General features: G+C 37.9%; 1 long non-coding RNA gene and 1 pseudogene across 3 annotated transcripts; one reads left to right on the top strand and one right to left on the bottom strand.

The window, feature by feature from the left end:
* Window positions 1–6114: 6114 nt before the first annotated feature.
* LOC147517885 (uncharacterized) lies at window positions 6115–17436 on the bottom strand. 2 transcript variants are annotated; one of them, XR_015211606.1, is made up of 5 exons: window positions 17098–17436; window positions 10679–11412; window positions 10548–10599; window positions 8068–8416; window positions 6115–6923 (listed from the first exon to the last, which is right to left on the bottom strand). It is a non-coding gene; the product is annotated as an uncharacterized LOC147517885 (long non-coding RNA). The 2 variants fall into 2 exon arrangements; XR_015211607.1 differs by lacking the exons at window positions 10548–10599; window positions 10679–11412 and having other exon boundaries at window positions 17098–17398.
* LOC147517886 (subtilisin-like protease SBT1.5 pseudogene) lies at window positions 11411–15710 on the top strand (annotated as a pseudogene). The gene is made up of 2 exons (XR_015214480.1): window positions 11411–13036; window positions 14270–15710. The product of XR_015214480.1 is annotated as a subtilisin-like protease SBT1.5 pseudogene (transcript).
* Window positions 17437–18202: the final 766 nt, after the last annotated feature.

Genomic DNA, 18202 nt, shown 5'->3' with positions numbered 1-18202 from the left:
ACAAAGCAAATATGCAAAAGCCAACACGCCTATATTCCATAACAACAAATTATAGCACTTAACCATTTAGGGCAAGGAAGAAGCTAAGACTGAAAAATGGGGAGGTACATGATATGATAAAACGTTTAATGAATTTTGGTACCAACTTCTGAACCACCTCGAAAAGAAAACAAAGGTTTTAAAAAGGAAAAGACGAAGTAGTAAAATTTCAAGTCAAAAAGAATAGTGCATAAATCCAGTGCATTTGTGTATTCAATCAGAAGAACTAATTAAATAGGGAAAGGGGAAAACCATACACCCCCCCCCCCCCCCCCCCAAAACAAAGGACTGAAAACACTTACCAAGTTTATGCGTCACAAACACGTACCAAGAAAGCACACCCAAAAACCAAGAAACAAAAGCATCATGGCCCCATATATGTATGCTATCCACCTCTACAAATCTAAAAAGAATGTGATAGCTAACACCGTTTCTCTACGCATGGTGTTTTCACAGTTCAGCTCTTATGGTGGTTAAAGGTTGCAATAAAATTAAAAATTTACAGCAAACAACAAACAAGAAAACTTATTTATAACATTGATCCTACGCACATTCTAAGCATAGTTAAAGTTTGCAAAACATGGTTATGTTGTTAACCTTTAACAACGAATGACCCAATTAAAAAACAAGAGTAATAATCAAGTGTATAATAGCAACTAACAAAGAAGAAGGAAATTTATAATAAACTGACCTTATATATAATATAATTGATCGAGTGATGTTAAGCTAAACACTAGTTCAAGATCGACCAAACTAAGCAGACCGCCACAAAGAAATTATGGAAATCTCTCTATGTTGTTTGTATATGATAAAGGTGATGAAATGAAAGAAACCCCAATTACTGCTCCAAGAATCTCCAACCCTGTCATTACAACATATTAGTTGTTTAAAAAAATTCCTACACCAAACATAATTAATAACACAAACTTTGAATAAAAATTGAATTTTAATCAAGTATCATTTGCGAATTAGTGACACTTTGCAGTTTAACTGCAAGATGAACACATCACATTGTTAAATACAATCCCAACCTAACTTCATACTATTACTAAACAAAGAGCTATACAGAGATTAGTGGGGAGCGAGTACAATGGTGTCACTAAAGAAAAACAAACCTTTAACAAATGTAAACAACATTAAAAATCAAGAATAATAGAATGAAAACTTACAAATTTGATCTAGAACACAAATCTGATCGAGAACATAAATCGATCAAGCGATATTGATGGATACGAATGGCTGTTTTTTATGGACATGAATATGGGCAATAGTGATGGACACAAAGGGCTGTTATGGGCGATAGTGATGGAGATGAAGCTGGTTTTTTATGTAACTGGTATTTGCCAGTTATTTGCCGGTTACACAGTTTAGGGGAATTTTGGTTGGGGTGTATGGAGTCAAGTTGTGCCCAACACAATGGGTAGACCCCGGCCCAACTCAGGGTCTACCCAACACAAATCAGGGTCTGTCAGTAACAGGACCCATTAACTGCAAATGAACGAGTTACGAGTGCGTTTAGGATACTTCACATTAGGGGTGTGCATAAAACCAATGTATCCGACTAAACCGACCAACCCGAACCGAACCGAGCCATACGGGTCGGTTATCCATTTAAGATGGTTCGGATCGGTTTGTGAAATTACAAAACCGACAAAGTCGGTTCGGTGCTCTGTTTAGATTTGGGATAACCGAAAATAACCGACCCGATCTGCAGTATCTCAATATACTATAATTAGTAGAAATGTATTGTACCAACACCAAATACCAATTAGTCAAAAACCATTAACTAGGGGTCGAGCCGCTACATCCCCCACGGTCTAGCCGCCACCATTCCTCCACCACTCTTCCATCAGTCAGAGGCAACTTCGCTAGTCATATGCTCCATCTCCAATGGCAGATACAAAGGCAAGTGCTCCAATTCTCTCATCCGATCGAACCAGCTGAAAATCTAGCACCTATGGTCGAAAATCTAGAACACCTTTACAATCTGCAAACTCACAATTCATTGTTCTTTATCTTTCCACTCCCTTGGCTCCATCACCAAATCCTGGGGACTCTGAGAAATAGGCTTCCAGTATCTAATCCCTCTCGAATACTGGACATGTTAGACATCCTTAAACAACTGCCGCGCTTGCTCCAGCTGACTCCCTTGCCATTGTTACACATGGGATTAACGTATTTTGTGAGCGTTATGAGCAAATTGATTTGGAGGATAAAGTGGATACTATGCAAGGACCAAAGACAATGTTGGTGAAGGGCATTCTTATAAGTTGTCTTATTGTTATATTTTTTGTTTTTACTTTATGTTTTTCGTTGTTGGCTTTGTTGCGATTGTAATCATATCTTTGTTGGGGGCGATTATTATATCTTTGTTGGGGAATAGTATTTGTTATGCCGTAATGCATTGAGGATGTTGTTTCTGAACATAACATGGATTATAAGTTGCTTTGAATCATGTTATGAATTAATGAGAGTGTTGAGGTTATTTTTGGTTGATGTGTGTTTCTTATTTTTTGAGTACATTCGGAGTTGATGAGGATATAGGGGTTTGAAGTATTGATGAGGGCATCATCATTTTATTGACCACCGCTTGCTTCCTAATTCAAAACTCTTTTCGGTGATTGAAAACAATGATGAGATGAGTTCTCAAATGCCATACGGTAATGATATCAATTATCGTCGGTAACAACCTCTCTTACAATGCGGATGATAGAGAAGTTGCTCCTCAAGAAAATGCTAGAGTGCGTGATATGTAAATCCATTAAGGTACCTCCCCGAGTTCCATTTTGAGCTCCCGTGAGTGGAAAGCTCAAGGAGAAAGTGTGTGGCCCGACAACGAAGTTAGGCCTGGCGGTATCTAAAATCCTTGCCGCGTGGCCCTCTCTGCAAGGCTACATTTCCCATAGGCATCAATGAGATCGTTTATAACATAACTATCGAATTCAAAACCTGACTTCACAGATAGGGCATGAACTTGTTTACCCATATCCTTGATTTGTAAGAAAGCAATGGATTTAAGAACTGTCGATAAAGTGGTTTGGTTGAAACCAGGTCCTTCTTTATGCATCTCAAAAAAGAGGGATACATTTTCTTTATCATCCCCTTTTTTAGCAATATCCTGAGATCATAGCATTCCACGCAATTAAATCCGGCTTTAGAATGGAATTGAAAGCAAGTTTGGCATCTTCTATGAGATTGCATTTGGCATACATATCAATGAGCCCAAGTACCCAACGCTCACAAACAAGTCAAACTTATTGTTCATTTTGAGCAAACTGGAGTGTATCTGTCCACCCAAGTCTTTCACCTCCAGAGCAGCGCAAGCTTTAAGAATGCTTGATAAGACCCTCTCATGTCAACCAACAGTTCCAATGCCAAGTCGTGGTACTCATGAGAGACACATCCAGCAATTATGGCATTCCAAGAAATGTTATCGGGGTGAGCAATCTTTCAAAACCAAAATTCCGATTCAAGATCACCCACAGCCGAGAAGCTTCAATTCCAAGATGTTGACGACAATCGGTGATTGTTGGTAGAACGTAGAAGCACATACAAGTTATCAGAATTTGGGATTAGCGAAAACAAAAAAGTTATCAGAATTTGGGGTCGGGTCGGTTATAATCAGTTAAACCGAAGGACAGCGGTTTTGGTCGGGTATCGGTTAGGAGATAATCTGGTCGGGTCAGTTACGGGTCGGTTAAATCCATAGGGTTGGGTCGGGTCAGTTACTTTATTACATAAACCGACAGGGTCGGTTTGGTGGTCGATTTTAGCCCAAACCCGACCCGAACCGACCCGTGCACACCCCTACTTCACATGTTCATGTCCTCAGCAGGTCATCCACATAAAACAAAATCCTTGAACCGATTATAGTTCAAAGTGTGGTCAATTTTCAAATACTTTGATCTAGAATAAGTGTGCTTGAAACTCATTGCATAAGGGACAAGATGGAATAAGGAGGCTTTGATCTTAATTTGACATTGTTCTCGGCAGCATTTAGCTCAATATCAAGGTTGCTTTCAATAGTGGTTCTGCAAATGGTGATCGTGTAGTCCAAGGAAATTGGATCGCTCTATCGAGTATCGACTTCCACGATCAACATATGGGCTATGTTTGGTTCAAGGAATTTAAAATTCCTGGAAAGTTGTTTCTATAAGAAATTCTTTTCCTTGATTTCAAATTCCATAAAAAAAAAAATTTGTGTTTGGTTCAACCGGAAAAGAAAATGTTTTACAGGAATTTATTTTCCACCTGTTTGGTATATTGAAAAACTTTTCCATGAAAATGTATTTAAGTTCAAACTATGACTAATTAATGTACTTGCTTATTCTTAAATTCTTACTCAATTCCGGGGTCAATTCCAATCACAGATGCTTCATTCTTCATAGAGAGGAGAGCCATATGCAATTCAAATTTTAATGGGATTATATTTGCCAAATCCCTATACATAGCCATATCCACAAATGGTTGTAGGTTCACATAATAGCAAGGCCTCACGAAATGATCATAGGCATAAACAGCGCCGTTAAGAGAAGGAACTATCAACCAAAAGGTGATCATCAGCTTGATGAAAGGCCAGAATTGAAACCTCTGAGAATGTATCATACCGGAAAGAAAGAGTACAACATTATGTTAAAATGCTAATTCAGGAAGTATGTTTTGGTTATATCGTGGTAGATGAAATAAAGGGAAAAAGTTTCATAATTACCATTCGATGAGCTTTTCTGGATGTAAGCTCAAAGAATATAATCGTAACAGAGAGAACCAATACTTAAGCAATTTTCTACTCTCATCGATGCGAGTTAGTCTCAATTGCTTTCGAACTGAAACATATCTGTTAAAAATCCAAAGAACCAACATTTATATAACAAAAAGAATGTAGCGTGAATATTACGAAGTACAACTAAATAATCAAAGATTCAGGGAAAATCCTACTTACAAAGGATAAACCCGAGCAATAAGTGGCACGCAAATCATAGACCCACTAACGTTATTAATCTTTAGAACATTATTATAACACAAATACACAATGAGTTCCTCAATTTCTTTATTTTTTCCGTTTGTGTGTGTGTGTGTGTAATCGAGTTCAAGACCATGTAGACTTATCGGTGCGGTTAAGTACTTGCACGAAATCCAAATTATTTTCAAGAAAAACTTGCAAGCATGAACTGGTAATAGACAATATATTAAGTTAAATTTAATACAAAAACAAACATGCAAGTCCTTTTGTTTCGTTTGATTTCGTTGAAGGCACAAGACATTGCACTTCAACTAACAAACAACTAGAGATTTTACCAAGAAGAAAGGCATCCATGATTCATTCAATGAACTCAACCAAAAAAGAACAAAATTTGCTACACAAACAACTGAAGAAAAGTGATTATGCTTCATTCTTCATAGAGAGGAGAGCCATATGCAATTCAAACAAATTTTCAAACAAATTTTCAATGCAATGATAAGGCATTGGTTTCTCAAGCGGTCGGATAAATATGAGTCCGTGAGCAACCCACGGATAATTCTTGCATACATAGGAAAAGCATAACAAACACGAGGCAAAACGCCAAGCACATCTTGCATAGAATCTAAAGATATTAAGGACATACCCACTAAAAACAACGAGGTCATTATAGTTAACAACTAAGCATTCAAAAGTGCAAAGCCTCAAAGGGCCAAAAGCCGAGGCTCAATTCTACTAACAAAACCAAATTTTTTGAATCCTACAGCGTTAATTTGGGGAGACAACCCATTCTTCGGCGTTAATGTTTGCTACCCTCGGTTGGGTATAACAGAGTTTAGACTAATGCAAGTATAAGCTCACGCCTCCCATTACCTCCACGTCGCCTAAACAAATCTTTTAAGAGAGGATATCACCAACCTAAGCAATAAATAAAATCCTATTCCGTAAAGAAACAATGCAAAAGACAAATTTATCGGTGAAACCATAATAATAGAGCAAACTTATCATGGTATTTAGTCGGGGAATAACAAACTCCACAAGCAAGAACTCAAGAACTCAAGAACACAAGCTAAAAATTACACATGTTAGCTAGCATCGGACTCACGATCTGCATACTGAGTCAAAACTACTACTAACTACTACTAAAAATTCCAAACAATCCAATCTAAAGATATTAAGGACATACCCTCAACATGCAAAGTTCCAATATGCCCAAGCAAACCTATCGGTTGTGTGCACTAGACTAAACAATCAGTTCTAGGAACATAAAATCAGTTCTAAGAAAAATATCGACAACATTAGTATTAGTATCACCTCAAGAACATAAAATCGATACACTAACTTCCATATATTCTAAATGCAAAAGCGGTACCATCCATCCATAAAATCTGGATGTGGATGACGATAATCGGTTCATTTGCTTGTTGGGTTCTTCATCCGATTTTGCCAATCAATATGAAAACTGTATAGTCACTCTCTTGCCGCGAAAACTTCGTCAACCAATTCATCACGAAGTTCATGAGTCTTTGAAATAAAAGCTGCTCCCGGCAAGAGGGTTTTGATTAGATACTCAAAAGCCGAGTTTAACATTAGAGTATCAAACCCTTCCATGTTCATCACTTCATAGAAGACTTCGGTCACAAAAGCTTTGATCGGCGTTACTTTTTGCATTTGCTAGGCGGGAAACTTTGTTGCTGCGATAACCCGTCAAGCTTCGAAAATGCTTCCTCCCCTTTGTCTACTCCTCTTTGCCTTTTGTGGTGCCCCTCGAGTCTCGCTTTTACATCTTCAATATCAGCGGTTTCAGATTGTATATCTGCAATTGCCTTTCGAACTCCTCCGTAGCTTGGTCATCCCCACAAGCAAGAGACAACTCATCATATTGCTCTATTGGGACATTCAACAAGCCTTTTGCATATGGATTATCCTACATAAATTCAATATCATCTTTATTAATACCATATGAGATCGATCCGACAAAGACTACCGACATTCTATGTTGTGCGGATAATAAAAGATAGAGTGAAGTAAACAATATTTAAGGACAATAAAGCGACTAATAGGAGAATAAGTATCCAAGGCCGAGCATTATGGGAAGTCAACTTCAATTCTGTAAGTGAATGAAATGGCTTTAAAATGCTTGTGTCGTTGGTATTGTGACATATGGGCAAATACCATGTTGTGCCACAAGGTTTTATCTAGCTTAGCTTGGCGGCGGAATGGAAGTCCACCTTTTCTACATGACAAGACTACCTACTATAATAGATTTGTCGAACTCCCCAATCAACTTGGTGGGGCAAATTTCTCTCTTGCTATCCACTTGATCAACCAAATGGGCAAACCGCTTCCCAACTTTGGTGATCTATTAGCCGCAAACAAATTCCATCGTCAATAGGGCTCATCAATAAATACTAAACATTCTAATTTTTTAGGCGACCGCCTAGAAATTAATTCACGTCGGCGGCAATTACGGACATCAAACAAAGCGGGAGAACGAAACTCTTTGAAATAGGTGCGCATATAAATTAACTATCAAGACACTTTCAAAGGTCATTGAGCATGTACTTTGAGTCTTAAGCGATTAAATCCATTTTCGTGCCCATTTGCAACAATCCTACGGTTCTCATCTTTAATAATTAACTTAAACTTTTTTCAAAGCCTCAAAAGTTCCATCCAACTCTACATGCTAGAGAAAGTATCCCCTATTTGGTCTACACTAATTATCGGCCCAAACAAAGAAAAGCCTTGATAATGAAGAAACAAGTAATGAACACTACTTATGAGCTTAAATTGAACAATCCAAGAGCAAATAAACAAATCCCAATTAAATAATCGGACCACTAAACCGGTGAAAATAAACCTTCATCAAAGACGGCCTTAGCATTTCATGACACATTAACACCTTCATCAGCCAACCTTGGGTATAAAAGAACATTAAACTCAGTTCAAACAACAAGCCTAATCATCATATAAACATATACCTCAAACAAACAACTTCAAGAACCAATTTTTAATAAAAGACATGGCAATTAAAAGATTCAATTTGTTGAGTTTGAAAAAAAAACAAATACCTCAATAAAATCTTGACATCTTCTTTGTCAACTTTGATCATCTTAAGCTCATCATCCCACGTCCAACCGCTCCTTTCCTTAAGGCTCTTAATCATTGCATATTTTGCCTTAGTAGTTTTCATACGACCAACAACATTTTCCGCAGTGCAAGTGTCGTTAAAGGCATCGAAAATAGCTTTAGCCGCCTGTGTAAAAGTGGACTTGCTGAATGCTTTTCCCTTCTTTTCTCCCTTTCTCGCACACTCTGCTAAAAATGAGATCAAAACTTTCTCTTTCTTATCAGTCCACCTATAATTCTTTTTCTCTTGCTTGGACTTTCCTTTCACAGATTGTTGAGTTTCTTCCATTCCTAAATATTATGTTAGTCACATGACACAATTAACAAATCAACATAGTTATCCCATGTATGGAACAAGCAGGTGCAAGTAACCACCGCACATATCTAAACTACCTTAAGCATAACAAAAATTACATAAAACATTACACAATCAAAACATAGTATCATATTAATCACCATTGAAGTCTTATACAAGCATAGAACTAGGAAAACAAAAACCATAATAGTCTATGTACAAAGCTTGCATCACAAATTCTTCTACAGTACAAACACCACTTGTTATCCCACTCCTAATTTTTCTAAAGTTGCTCTTTCTGTGTCACCTTTGCTTTTTTTCTTACTAAGTTGTTATCCCACATAACTTTGTGCCATATCAACCCTAAATGCAGCCCCGCTCTTTCTTTTTGCTCACGTTGCTCCTTCGAGTAAGTTTTGTCTTTTTCTTTGGAGGCTCTCCACTCTCGGGTTCGGGGATCGGCTCTCGAAAGGAACAAATCATTAGGGCGACACCGATGATATAGTTGTGTAGGATACAACAAGCCGGGACCACATCTACTTGTGTATCAAAAGAGAAGAAAGACTCGGAATCATCAATATCTTCCGCGTTTATTTAGGATTCCAAAGCTTCGTTCAACAGAGTTCCTTAATGATGAATGGCCGAACATTAAATAACTCCTTCTCATTTTCGGTTCATGCTCACTCCATTCTTTCAAGTGGTATCTAACACCTTGAAATGGAGCAAAAGGAATCCCATGCGATTAGGATAACCAAAGATCTACCAAGTAATATTTCCTACAAGGGAAATAACATTATTATAGGGATCATTATCTACCATATTACATAAGTAAACAATACATTCATATATACATTTATATATATACCTTCAGGGACTTTAAGTCCATTAGGTCTTGTTAAAGCATCTTCAAGTACCCGTGCGTCATGAGCTGACCCTTCCCAACCAGCTAACACATAAGTAAACCTAAGATCAAAGGAAACGGCAGCCAAGACATTTTGTGTAGGTTTTTCTTTCCTCCTACGAAATCTATTGCGTATACCTTCAGGTACTTTCACACGAATATGAGTCCCATCTATTGCTCCAATGCAATCCTTATTTACAATCAATCAAAAACTAATTACTTAAAATATAAGAAAACTTTTAACAATTTTAACTAAAGAATATATTTATATTTTACCTTAAACCAAGGCCAGAATCTCACTTCATTACATCGTATAATTGGAGGTGTTTCCATATCAGTGGTTGGTTCCACCACTAGATCCTTGTAAAGACTAAGAATCGCTTTTAGAACAATATGAAAATATCGATTAGTTGTTTCCCGAGCTAAAAAAATTATGTTTGATGATTTTCGGGTTTTAACGTTATGCCCTATAGTATGAAGGAACTTCAACAACTTGCTCTTCAACTTTCATTATTCCTTGAATCTCTTAACAAATTCTTTTCTCTAAATAAAACAACCAACTTTGAACGACTCTTTACTCATCCTCAAAAGATCGTAACACTCACTATCATCATTGATTATACCATCCAAGTACAATTTTCGTCGATGTCACGATTCACATATGGCTTCCTTGGTATGCTATCCGCTAGTCGCGAAAGCGGTAGTTCTTGCACTTGTAAACACGCCATAGCTCCAACGACGGCAGACTACCTTCTGGCGTCCTTTCAAAATCGTTGTCACTACTCATCTAAGTAAAAGGAAAGATCATAGCCAATGTTCACAATACAAACAAAGTACAAAGGAAATTCAAAAACACAAGGCTAGATCGAACTATATAAGAAGAAGCTTCAACATAAACTTTCAATTTCACAGTAAAAAAAGAAGTTTGCATACTAGTTTTACGGTCTTACAAACCCGAAGAAGAAGACCAAAAACACACGCAAAACTCAAAACCAATATGAAACAGTAACAAAGTTTTACAAAATGAACAACTCATCACTATATAAACATCAATAAACACAAATTAACTACCATCAACAATCTCAAAACACCAGATCTACAACATCCAAACCACATAAACAATAAAACATAAAAATGAACTAATTGGCACAAAGAAATCACAACAACGACCCCAAATCGATATTTTTTTAATCGATGGTTTGAATCAAATAACAAAAATTAGGTACCTTATTATGCTCAAACAAACGCTGATTTGATCGGTGGAGATGTGTTTGAAACCTTTGAGATATGAACACAGAAGTGAGGGAGACCACCATTAATCAATGAGAGAAGAGAGAAGAGAGAGTGGGAAACTTACCTTCTCGAGCTTGAACAATTTTTTTTTTCCAGTTCACTACCCGTGAGTTGTTGTCGGGATGGAAAATAGAAAACGACTTCCTTTTTTATTTTAAGTTAGTTGTTTTCCTTCCTTTTTATGTTTTAGAGAAACCAATTTCTATTTTTTTTGTTTTCCACATGTTACCAAACACGTGACGCATTTCAAATTCCTGGAAAACGTTTTATTTTCCACCTTTTTCCGTGAACCAGACAAACCCATGATGTGTACTCCAGCCAAAGTTTGTTGTGTATCCATTTTATCAAAATAAATAAGTGAATGACATGTAGATAGACAGTGGAGTTAAGGTTGCTTTCCTACATTTGAGCATACATTCAAACTCAATATTAAGGTTGCTTTCATAATTGCCAGTGCAGATAGTGATCCTGTAGTCCAGGAAAATTGGATCGCTCTATAAACTTCCACAGCAACACAGCATCCTACGTACATTCATATAAAACGAGATTATGTCTATCAAACGTTCTGTTAGGGGCTTGTTGTGCACTTTAGCCAACATTTGTTAAACAAAACATTAGTAAAACCAAAAACAATTAAAGCATTGCGGTGTGTCATCATAGCTGGTTCCAGTACCATATCTCACATTCTCACAACAAAAAAAGAAAGACAACGAGTGCAAATTCAATCAAATAATTCGATTTAGTTTGGCACACATAGCACGGATTTAGTAAGATGATGGCGCACCCCAACCACCCAGCCTGTTGCACATAGGAACCAATGAGTGTCCGCATAATTTTGTTGGCTGATAAACCATATTAATTTGGTCCAGTGCGATGGTAAGTAAAAAGATTAAACCACATAACTTGGGTGGATTGCTTATTCCGTAGAAATTTATTAGTGGTTAAGTTGCAACAGTAGGATGTAGAACTAAAACAAGAAAGAAAAGAGAAAATCATTAAAAAATAAAGACTTGACAACAGGGTTCGTTATATCCACTTCTGGAAAAAAATAAATAAATCTTCTAAACTGCATTTGGCATTAGGATTAAAAATACAGAATGCTCCTCCCAATTTTAGCAGGAACGGGTATGCATATATCTTATTAAAACCAATAAATACATTACATGGAATTACATAGAGAAATAGAGTTAACACTCCTTGCATCTTTTAGACTAACAAAAGGCTTGGAAAAAGTGACGTACTCAATGGAAGTCACCACTCACAACTCACAAATGAGGTATGTTGATTCTCCACCACTCCCTATTACAAGTGTTGTTTGGTCTGATCGTCATATGACTAGTTCGTCAACTTTTGGTTGGTCTGATCGTCATATGACTAGTTCGTCAACTTTTCTACCTCCAGTAAGTCCTCTTCATTTAATACATTAAGAAACTTCCTTAGCAATTCACAATGTCTCCTCTCCAAAGTATTTTATTCTTTCTTCTCCTAATAACAATCTCAAGTTCTAATCAGGAGAGTAGAAACGGTGATAAAGACCTGTATATAATTCAAATCAACAAGGTTCTAAAACCTACAGTCTTCCTAGAGTTTAAGACCTGGTATGTTTCAATTCTAGACAAAATATCAACAAGAGAGAGGCCTAAACTGCTCCATTTGTATGACAAAGTTTTTTATGGGTTCTCCGCTTCTCTGAGTCCCCAGGAAGTTGAATATATGAAGAAGTTGCGAGAAGTTGTAGGAGTTTTCCCGAATGATTTTATTGAAGTTCACACCACACACACCACGATTCCTGGGACTCCTGAGGAAAGGTGATGTTGTTGGACGTCTACTTGAAGAATCAAACTACGGGTCAGATGTGATTATAGGGGTTCTGGTCTTCTGGATACAGGAGTTTGGCCAGAAAGTGAAAGTTTCCATGATGAGGGTATTGGTCCAATACCCCCAAAATGGAAAGGTGTTTGTGTTGAGGGCCACAACTTTACCAGAAATCTATGCAACAGAAAACTGATTGGGGCAAGATACTTCAACTCTGGAAGAAGCCCTAATGAGCCCCAAGGACATGACTCGGCACGAGACACGACTGGTCACGGCACACACACCTGTTCCACAGCAGCAGGAAGCTTAGTACCAAATGCTTCCTTATTTGGGTACGCGGCAGGGATGGCGATGGGAATCACACCCAGAGCACGATTGGCTGTGTATAAAGTCTGTAGGGGTTTGTCCGACTGCAGCACCATAGACATTCTTGAGGCCTATGAGAAGGCAGTACAAGACGGAGTAGATGTCATCTCGTTTTCCATTGGCAGTATCACACGTAAACGCTATCACGAGGATCCTATTAGCATTGCACAGTTTGGTGCAATGAAACACAATGTTCTAGTTTCAGCTTCTGCGGGAAATGAAGGTAACAAATTTTTCAATAGCTTTTACGATTAATTAGAATTAAATTTGGTTGAAAAAAAGTGGTTACAACTAACTAACGAGAGAGTCACACACTATGTACGACAAAAACGGGGCTACTGAGAATAACCACAAAAACCCCACCCCATACTTATCAAGACTTAAGTTCCCAGGGAAATCCACTGACGCAATAAGAGTTCCTAACTACCAAACACATTGTAACATTGATGCCATATCAGGTTTATGAGTTTCCTTTTTGGATTTAAGTCCTCTTCGCTGGTGGCAGCGTTCCTAGCGCTAAGTTACTACTTGTGGCTTGGGTGGGTTGGTGGGGGTTCAATAGAAGTCTGCATACCAGTGTAACAATTGTACAAATACCTACAGCCTCAAACGGAGAAACAAGTCCAAAAGTAAGTAGAACGTTGGACTTCATTCTGTTGATGCTTTAGAACTTAAGATGCATGGTACCGTAACTGATCCTATTTCCGAGTGCTAATAATGGTAGTTAGGCAACATTACCACTTTGGGGTTTGATCCTTGGGGTTTAAAAAGGAACCTTAGAGATCAGAGTGACGAGAGGAGCTTCATAGGAGTGTGCGCGTGTGTGTGGATTTGGATGTCAATAGTCAATATTGGTACCTCATAAACACCCAGCTAGTGACAGAAGAAGCAAGAAGAAATCTGGATGAGCGCTCCCAGAGATAATAGCCCCCCTTCGAATTTATGTAGATCGTCAAAATTTGGCCGCAAATAGGCAACATTATTTCCTCATGAGAGCAGGACCTACTGAATAGAAAAAGTAAATACTAAGAACATAAAGTAAAGATTTAGGAACAACTTGGATCCAGAGTCCTGGAAGCCGACATAAAGTAATTTTACGTCCTAAGAACATACACAATCACAGGACGGACAATTACAAAAAGTAAAACTTTATGTCCTAGCATTATGACTAATCACATTCCCAATGGTCACATATCCAGTCAATTACAACAGATGTCTCATTCCTGTGACAAATTATACACCATGTCTTCATAAAGACAGCCATTTACTCCCAAAGACCCTGCCATTTATTTCAATGCAAATGCCATAGTAACAACATATCATGGACGGAAATGCAACCAATCAGCTAAACAAATGCAGTAGAAACTTCTCTATTCCTTGAGTTTCCTATTAACTACTTTAAGTGTGTTTCTTATTTCCATTGGCCACAAATTCAATAAAAACTGTTGAGTTTATGGCTGTTTTCACTTGGGATGACCTGCAAACAGGGATGACCTGATACTTGAAATCTATGTTGCAGTGGAACCAAATTTTATTAATACATCTTTTGTATATGCAGGTCCATTACCAGGTTCACTGTCCAATATATCCCCATGGGTTATAACTGTTGGCGCTGGGACCAATGATAGAAAGTTCCCAGCGGATCTGATATTGGCTAATGGCACTGTTTTCCCTGGAGCATCAATTTACGGTGGTCCATCCTTACCTGAGAAAACCTCCTTTCTTCTAGTATATGCCCGTAAATATAAGCCAAGTGTTGGGTCTTTCCTTGTGTCTATGAACCCGAAACTTGTCAGTGGAAATATAATTGTATTCGAAGGAAGATATACAAAAGAAGTTTTTAACCTAGGAGGCGTTGTTCAGGATGCTGGAGGAGTTGGTATGGTCATTGCTGATATGAGTGATCAAGGAGGGGAGTTGCCCCATATTGCTCAAGTACTCCCAACAGTAGTAATAACTTCATCAACTGCACAGAATCTCTTGTCATATTTAACCACATCAGAAGATCCACATGCCACTATTGTATCGCATGGTACTCAACTAAATGTCAAACCATCTCCATTGGTAGCTGGGTTTTCGTCAAGAGGGCCCAACATGGAGTCCAAGTTTATCATGAAACCAGACCTGATCGCTCCAGGTGTCAACATCTTAGCAGCTTGGCCAGATGGTTTAGGCCCAAGCACAGTACCTTCCGGCACAAGAAATGTTCACTTCAATATCCTGTCAGCAACATCAATGGCATGCCCCCACATTTCAGGGGTTGCGGCATTGTTGAAAGGTCTCAACCAGAATGGTCGCCATCGAGAATCAAATCCGCAATGATGACTACGTCATATGTACTTGACAATTTAGGGAACCGTGTGCTTGATGGGACTACTTATGAACCAGCTACTGTATGGGATTATGAATCGGGACACGTGGATCCTGAAAAAGCCCTTGATCCTGGTTTGGTATATGATCTCACAGTCGATGACTATATGGATTTTCTTTGTGCATCCGACTACACTGAAGATGAAATCGCTCAAATCACACAAACATCAAGAAGCTGCAAGAAAGGCATGACTCCTTGGGATCTGAACTACCCGTCTGTTTCTGTTGTATTGAATCAGTCATCTGGCAGAGAAGTGTTAGTCACCAGGACAGCAACGCAAGTAAGTGAAGGTGCATCTACCTACACATTACAAATAGAAAATCCTGTCGGGGTCCTGGTGACGGTTCAGCCTACCAAACTAGAATTTAGCCACAAAGATCAAAAATTAACTTACCTGATCAAGATTTTGGCAGAGAGGGTCGACTTATCACATGGGGAATCCAAGACTGAGTTTGGAAGGATGATGTGGACAGACGGGAAACATGTGGTTAGTATCCCGATTGCAGTCACAGTTTCTAATGGTAATATCCATTTTCTCTCTTAGGTCCCATTCCTCTCTCCGTTTCTCTCTATTTTATGTTTTATTTTCTAATTCTACTTTCTAAGGTATCACTTATCATGTATCTATGTTGGTGTAAAATGACAATTTAGTATAGAAATGAATGAAGTCAATTATAGTAGACTACCATGTCATTTTAAGACCAACCTAAAGTAGTTGGTCCTCGATTTTGAATTTACTCGTGCATCAGAACAGACATTGCAGGAATCTCAGTCGATAGTCACGAAGAAGACCAAACACAAACACACAAAATAATGCTTAGGACTTATATGCAATTCCACCAAATAAAAGAAAAATGCTGGCCTTTGTTTCTTTCTGACCTAAATGCACTTCAAAGGTCCTGATCTGAGAGCTATCTCTTAAACTCAAGAGTACTGCAATTGCTTCACCATCCTTCGAAAGTCTTTGATAGTGTCATGTATTCAAACATAAGAGACAAGTTTCATCCAAGTAGTAAAGTAGGCTCTACACCTGTATTAGGCCTGTAAGCCTTGTAGATGTTCATGCAGTCTAGCTTTCTGCTCAATGATTGCCAACCTATGAAGAATTAGGAATGCTTCCTGGGCCTCGAAGCGTTCTCCTAAGCAAGAAGATTACAACTGATAAAACCTGTGCTTACTAGCACCCTGATTTATGCGAGTAGGGTTTTTCTTCTTCCTAAAGCTTCCCTGGAAAAGTTTAATAATATTTGCAGTGCATTCGTATGGGTTGGAACCTCTTTAGAAAGAAAGAAAGACTTGATTGGATGGAAATCATGCTGCAAACAGAAGAGAGAGAGAGAGTGGGAACATGGGGTCATAAATCTTGATGTTTGGAATCTGGCTTCCATAGGTAAGCTCAATTTCATCTTTGCTACAAAAGGAGAGATCTCTTTGGTGTGAGTGGCACCATACACACTTCATTAAGAATCACAGTTTTGGTCATTGCCTATATCCACGGACTGTTCACATATATTGAAAGGTATACTCCAAATCTAGAGAACAAGTGAAGAGCTACGCCATCCACAAAATTGCTAAAGGATTGAATGGAGGGTGAACAACTAAGAAACCAAATTTTAAGCTGTGAACGACAAAAGGACGTACTGGGGTGAGAGAGAATTTAAAAGTCGACTCCCTCAATCGAAGCACTAAACTCACATGGGCAAGAATCATAGGCAACAAGTTTGGGAAGCTCTTTCCATTCATTTGTTCCTAATTGGGACAACTACAGGAAACAGATTGTATTCTATATAATTGGGACTTGGCCATAAGGCCATAACACAGAAACATTCTACCACACAAGAGAATGTGTTCAAACTAATGAAACATGAATAGCTTTTATTTTTGTATTTAACTCTAAACTAAAGTAAGATAGAAAGGAAAGAAATACTAACCGACGTTTTGATGTATTTTCCTTACTCGCTGGACAATAATAGTATTCCGTGTTCATGAGAACATCAACTCCTCTTAAACATGCCGGTGTGCAGCTAGCAAGATCAAAATTGAATATAATGCCTAGGTCGGTCTTTGTGAGGATATGAAGCCTTTTGCAGAAGAAACTTAAGGGGATTGAGGTGTGGATATTTTGGTACACGACCAATAACAAAAAGTCATTGATTCGAAATGGACAGAAAAGTCAAGATTTTGAATTAGGAGCAAGTCTGGATTTTGAATCTTTTTTACTTGTTTAGGCAATGCACAGTTCTGCTGTTAGTAGGTATATCCATCTCGATGTACCGCAAACTGCTATGGCAGTCCAAGTATCTGCCTACCGTTTATGTTTTTAAATACAGAAAGTTGAAATATTTGTATTCTAGTACGGGATCTACTGGATAAATTACTCTAAATATAATAATCATTTGTGTATTGTCCAACTTTTCGGTTGAAAAAAAAATATTTGTTATAATTCACCCCAAAAAATATATTTGTAGTGTATGTTAGTTGTATTAGCCCCTTGAGTTGGCAAAATCATGGATCCGCCCATCGATTAATTCACTGTGACTTAGAAGATACACATTTTACCTCTATCAAACTTTAGAAACAAATGACGCACTACACCACTAAGGTGGATGATTATGGATAGGGTCGTTCTTGTTAGGCCCATCCACAAATTGTGAACAAGACTCACCAACGTTTTAGCTAATTGTATGGGCTCAATAGAAACGGGCCACATCGGATCCAATTTAGCCAAAATGGTGTAGCTACTATTATGGGCAACTTATTTAAAATTAATCCTAGGAGATTCTTAGATATATACTAGCCTCATGCCGCGTGCCCAACAATCCCAACATAGATGAGCCACACCATTTTTTTTTTATTTTTTATTTTTTTAAATTTACAATCAAAGTGAAATTATTATTTTACCCTCATGGGAAAACCTTTTTCAGAACACAAGAGCGTATACATTCATTTAATTACGATAAAATACATTCTAAAATATTAGTAGTTATTTGCTTAGATTAGGAGAGAGAATAATGAGATACAAAATACGTATAACGC

The sequence above is a fragment of the Coptis chinensis genome, chromosome 2 (genome assembly GCF_015680905.1).
Source record: "Coptis chinensis isolate HL-2020 chromosome 2, ASM1568090v1, whole genome shotgun sequence".
Classification (NCBI taxonomy): Eukaryota; Viridiplantae; Streptophyta; class Magnoliopsida; order Ranunculales; family Ranunculaceae; genus Coptis; species Coptis chinensis.
Note: the sequence above shows the minus strand (reverse complement) of the source record. Positions and strands in the feature narration are given on the sequence as shown.